This window comes from Bombus flavifrons, chromosome 18 (genome assembly GCF_040668555.2).
Source record: "Bombus flavifrons isolate JBK064 chromosome 18, iyBomFlav1_principal, whole genome shotgun sequence".
Classification (NCBI taxonomy): Eukaryota; Metazoa; Arthropoda; class Insecta; order Hymenoptera; family Apidae; genus Bombus; species Bombus flavifrons.
Genome location: NC_138459.1, coordinates 5,638,769 through 5,644,904, shown reverse-complemented (window position 1 = coordinate 5,644,904; position 6,136 = coordinate 5,638,769). Strand labels below are relative to the sequence as shown.

Here is a 6,136-nt window from a genome sequence, read left to right as displayed (position 1 = left end):
CGAATAATAAGTTTGACGAATAATAAGTTTAACGAATAATGAGTTTAATGAACGCTGTTACGTCGGGCGACCCTCTTTCTTTACCTAGCTGCTCGTATATGATGTAGTTTATCACAAAAACCGCATCGGTCACTCCACTTCCTTTTCTGAATCAGAATTGGCTCTCTTCCAATTTCTTTTCAATTTCTGCCTTCAGTCCTTCGCCCAGTATCCCTGCATAGATCTTGTATGCTGTATCCATTAGCGTTACTCCTCTGTAGCTCTTCGCTACTCTCTTGTCCCCCTTCTTACATATCGGACATATTACTCCTTTTTTCCAATCTTCTGGTACACCCTTCCTATTTCCATATTTTCCTTAACTCCCATAACGCTTCCCCCACTTCCTTCGGTGCATAATTTCATACCTCATTTTCTAACCCGTCTTCTCTTTTTCTCTCTTTCCACTCCTTGTCATACCACGCTTACTCTCCCATACCCCATTTCCTTATCTTCACTTTCTTCTTTGGCATTGCTTCGTTTATCTTCTTTTTGATTTCAGTCCACGTTTCCTCTACCGTTCTCTTCTTGCAGGTCCAGTTTTTACATTCCTCCAGGTATTTTTCTACACTTTCGTTTGTCCATTCTCTTTTCTTCTTCTCTTCTTCTTTCTTTCCTTCATTTTTTTATGAATTTGGCCCCCCTATTTCTATTTTTAACGGCACGTGGTCCGGCTCTGTTCTTTTTCCTACTTTCAGGTCGATTATTTCTTCTGTCGCCTCCTGATTGCCAATCAGATAATCTATTACTGAGTTCCCTCTCTCCCCAACATATGTCTACTCCACCCCTTCTTTATCTCTTCCATCGATTATCACCCAGCCCCTCCCTTCCAGGTACTTTAGCAGAGATCTTCCTTCCATGTTTATCGTCTTGTCTTTTGATCGCCTGTTTTTTCCTTTCCATAGATCCTCGTTTATCGGTCCTCCCTCTTCTTCCGATCCTGCGTTCCAGTCTTCGCCGATGATCATCACTTCCTCTTCTCTTCCGTCTTCTCTTCTTCTATTTCTTTCCATGTCCCTTTTGTGTCTTGATTATAAACCACCATTGCCCTATACGTCTTATCATTGTATACTATTTTTCTTTCCACTATTATTTTTATTTTTATTTTATTATTTTTTCCTCCATTGATTTCATCGTCGCCACTATTATTGCGTTTTTCTCCCTCACCCTTATCATATGTGTTCTTTCTACTTCTGCCCCTATTTTCAGTTTTTCTCTTATGAACTCCTTTACTGTCTCTTCATTGCTTCCTTCGTTCCAGTCTACTCCTTTGATTACTATGTTCCTTCTTCTTTTCTCTTTCTCTCTCTCTCTCTCTCTGCCCTGTCCTTCTCCTCCTCGATTCTTCTGATTCTACCCAATAGTTCTTTCTTTTCCCTTTCCCACTCTTCTTTCTTTCTGGCTCTCTCTCTCTCTCCCTCCCTCTCTCCCTCTCTCTTTCTCTCTTTCCCTTCTTTCTCTTTCCTCTTTCATTTCCCCCTTCAACACCGCCACTTGCTTTTCGAATATACCTTTTATTTCCTTTATCATTGTCTCCAATCCTCTTTTCATTTTCTCCATTTTTTCCATCATTACCTCCATTCCCTTCACCCCGGTTTGGTGTCCATTTTTCTCACAAGCTGTATTTGTCCAATGTATTTTTGAAATCTGCCTTATCATCCGCTATACCCGTGTTCCTTGGTCTTCCTCTGTTTGTCGCCATCTGTCGTTTTCCTGCCTTACTTTGTTTGCCGTGTTTCTGACTTCCGAACCTCTTCGCTTCTAGTATTGCTTATTTGTATCTCTCTCTCGTTCCTGTCTTCGTTTCGCCTTTTTTTCACTTTCTCGTCGTATGCTCACCCTTTATTTTCCCTTCTTCGTGTCACTTTGTGCTTCCTTCTCCTTTCTCCCTTCACACTTCACTTTTTCCGCAGAGCTCTCCGTCGCGTGTTACCAACGACCCGAACCAAACCGAAAGTCCATCATTCGTAATGATTATTCGTAATCAGAACACTCGAAAATTAATATTTTTTAATCACTTAATTTTTTCAAAACATCTTTTATAATTTAGTAGATTTTTTTTATTGCCAAGGAGAGTTAACTTTTTTTTAAATAACTTCTCTCGTAAGAATTTTGGGAATAATCGTTATTTTCGGCCACTGGTTGAAATATTTAAAGTTATTCATATTTTTTACCTTTTAGACAAAGTCAGAAAATCCTATGTAGCTTATAGGGATCTAGAAACAGCCAGATTAATTTATTCTAATTGTTTTTAGATGTTTTCACCAATTTATAATGTTCTATTACAAAGTATCGTAAATTAGATAGTCCTACCTATAAATATAGATAGGACATTTTACTGTATAACCACGTATATATGTTGTTACGAAACCACCAATTTCTTAACAAACTTATCTAGCTATCGTTTCTATTCCTTGTTTACTCCTTGCTATGTTTGTGTTTACGTATAAGTTGCACGTATATTTAAAAATATTAATTAAATATGTGTTGAGAATTTTGGATATTAATAGCCGAAATAATGATATAGGAACACTAAATTTACACTTGGAATTAATATTAGAATAGTTATACATTTATTTGATAAACGATTCCAAAGATATTCATCGATACACACTTGCACGCGTCTCAGCACTTTCTTCCATACCAGACTGTTAACTCAACAGTTTACATTCCTTTGTTTTCGAGACGCCGCCCTCGCACATGCTTGCACACACTGATATTTACATAAAAGTATCACAACCACGCAACTAACCTAGTTTAGCACATAAAATTATACATACCTCAATAATACGATTTCAAGTCGTTTCTAGATAAAAATTCCCTATTTCGCTTCTTCTATAAAATTAAAATGTTCCATCTGAAGCATTTAATTAATTAATACATTATTATCTATTTATTTATTATTTATTTTTCATTATCTATTACTATTATCTATGCATTATCTACCTGTACGCTTGGTTATAATTGTAGGTATAGGCTGTTACGAAAAGCTGACTAAATGAAATCGAATAAAGAACAGCAAGAATCACAGGAAGAAAATGTAGAAGCTCATTTTTTTCAGTGTCGAAGTGCCAGATAGAATACTAAGTAACGATAGAAAAGACAGTATCCGCATCAGATGGTAGGGTCTGATAGTATGGCTCAGAGCATTTGCATATACTGAAACAATGAAGAAGCACGATTCTGCATTCCAATCAGGGTCATTCCACATCAAACCGATCATTTTTTGACATCAAAATTAGGAATTTTTTTCAGTGGCAAATCATATAATTTACGTGAATTGCTCATTTTCCTGAAAATGGAATTCAGAAACTATTTTTGTAATCGAGTTGCTCCTTTGCAGCTTTAATGTGTAAGGTTTAACATATTTAAATGAAATTTCGTTCGCAATAAAAAATCAATACTTTCTGATGTTGGAAATTATGAACGTACGTCTGCCTTTTAATTCTGAAAATTTTACTTCCAACTGATTTTCAAAAATTTTCAAATATTGAAGCCTCCTTAAACGCATGTAAGTACATGTCTGACAATCGTCTAAAGATGGAATTTCCTTAGCCGTACTGCGTCTGAAATCCGCAGTCTGAGTCTTAAATCCGAATTGTATGGCCGACATTGATCGTGTCACGTAAATTTTAAGGGTTGGTTGATGAAATAAAATAGCTGAGTCGTAACACAACTATTGATTTTGTTTTAATTAAACTTTATTATGAATTCAGCAAGCACAATGTAATACGCACTGAATTAACATAAATCACAATTCACTCCAACCACGTTAGGTAAGACTTAGTTACAATGATACGCGACTGATATAAGGATAGAGACAGGTAAAGATATGACTATTCTGAGGACACAGAATAAGTGAGTCTTACTGACGATACTGTGTCCGAGGAAGGCTAGGGGTGGGAGAGTCTGAGGACACGGGACCATCGGATTTGTTGATGACAATTCCGGTTCAAGCAGTAATGGCAGTAGACACCGTCTCCGATTGGGTAATAAGACGGTTGGTGGACCAGGAAGGGTTTTAGCCGCCCTCGGGAGAAAGTTGCTAACGGAATATACCAGATGTGAAGAAAACCAACTTTCTCTTATCATGTCGTAGTAGACAATAATTGTTAAAAACCGATAAAAAAAGACATTTGGTCGGCATTGAAGGACCCTAGCAAATTGCTGGGATTTATGACTATATGACTATATATCTATTTATGGGTCCTGAAGACTATTGAGGGTACGCCGTAAGGCTCCGCGGTGAGTGGCCTGGTCTCGGATGTGTATTGGCGTTACAATCGCCTGTCTGCACCACTCGCATAGCAACATCAGCTGATACACGCGTCCGACGCTTGTGTTGATACACATAGCACAGGCGACTATGCTAATATCATTGACAACAATGCTGCTATTTTCCGACAAACGAGTTTTCAGTATTGCGTCGTGTGTTTAGATACTACGTGACTTTGTAATGATTTCGATAAATAACTGTATTATGTGTACCATTTTTTCGTTCATTCACAAAACAGTTTTAAAATAATAATAACCATATAATAATATAATATAATAATAATAATAACATAATGGTATGATATTAACTGAAATGCCGCAGATCAATAAAATATTAGTTATAATGAATTCAAACCAATGGCTTTAAAATTACAGTACTCACGGATTACAATTTCTTATATATAATTACAATATTTGCATTGATTATTTTATGCTTTCTTAGGGCATACGAATATTGTGTTGATGAAATAAAATAAATAAATGAGATAAAAAAATATGAAATAAAATAAAAGGAAATAAAGTAATATATGATAATATAAATAAAATAAAACAAAATAATTAACTAACCGATTTAGAAATAGAAACTTCTTACAAGCTTATAAGGAACATTATGTCTAATTACATTATAAACTGTTTACGGTATTATCGCTACTCGTTTTGCCTATGATTATATTGTTTGTCTGCAACTTGATAATTAATAGTGTAAATTTACTCAGTAATACTGTGTTGTATATCAAATTTATTTGTCTATTTCGTTTTCGATTACATGATGTCAATGGATCAAACATCTAGATTCGCATCTAATATATTGTTCGAAATGCAATGCTCAAAAGGATGTGCCTGTAAAGATCATTTGCCACAAGAAAAAGTTTATAAAGATTATGCGCCGGTAAGAAAAAATTATTAGCACCTGCGTTATTCGGAAGGATAGCAGAATCCCTTGGCAGTCTTGGCAGTCCCTCCAAAAAGATCTGATAGGTGCCGCCGAGAGGCGACAGTGTCTTACCATTTATATATGTGATCCATCCTTGTCTACGGGAGTGTTAAATGTCAGTCTTTTCAAACTACAAAAAAAATTTCCTTACATATTAGGAAAAAGATTTTTTTTTTTTTTACGTGGAGGAAATCTTCATAGACAACCTTCCACCCTGTGGGGGCGGGCAGAAGGCAGTGCCGGATTCTTACCGGCTAAAACCTCCACGGGCGGGACGGTGGTAAAGGCCAGTGCGAGTTGATCGTCGAAGCGCCCCTGGGTGTGCTTAACGCCATGCACATTTAAACCAAGCATTCTCAGTAAGTACACCAACACACACGCAAGGGAGGGGCTGGCCGCTTGCCTGCAGTATATTTACTTCTAAGAAAAACTTTGGTTTTTCCGTCCCCCTTTTTCAAAAGCTACTTAGCCGAGATTCGAACTCGCAACGCGTCGTCTTCAATTGTGGGCCTTAACGAGCGTAGCTGGCTGTCCCGCCAAGCTTCTAGCTGATTGGAAAGTATTAGATTCTTAATGTGATAATATATATCATAGAAAGTATTCTAATTAGCTTCTTGAAGTAGATGTACATTTTTTATAGCCCTCTCAAAATACAAGGGGTAAAGGTAAATAATTCCCTTAATTAAATCATTAGTATTAAATCTATTATGAAGCTTTCAATAATATATTTTTGCTGCTATTATATGTCTTGTAGTAAGATATGGCCGTTCTAAAAGAATTCCTGCCTCTTCTAATGCTCTTATTTTCAAGATGCCTAGCCTTGCGTTTTCCATCACACTGGCAGAGATTTTATGACGTATCGGATTAGCATAAGTTATAAATAGATCTAAT

At 36.6% G+C, this 6,136-nt stretch overlaps 1 non-coding gene across 1 annotated transcript; it reads right to left on the bottom strand.

The window, feature by feature from the left end:
- Positions 1–5,274: 5,274 nt before the first annotated feature.
- Positions 5,275–5,381, bottom strand: LOC138189194 (U6atac minor spliceosomal RNA). The gene has a single exon (XR_011175957.1). It is a non-coding gene; the product is annotated as a U6atac minor spliceosomal RNA (small nuclear RNA).
- Positions 5,382–6,136: the final 755 nt, after the last annotated feature.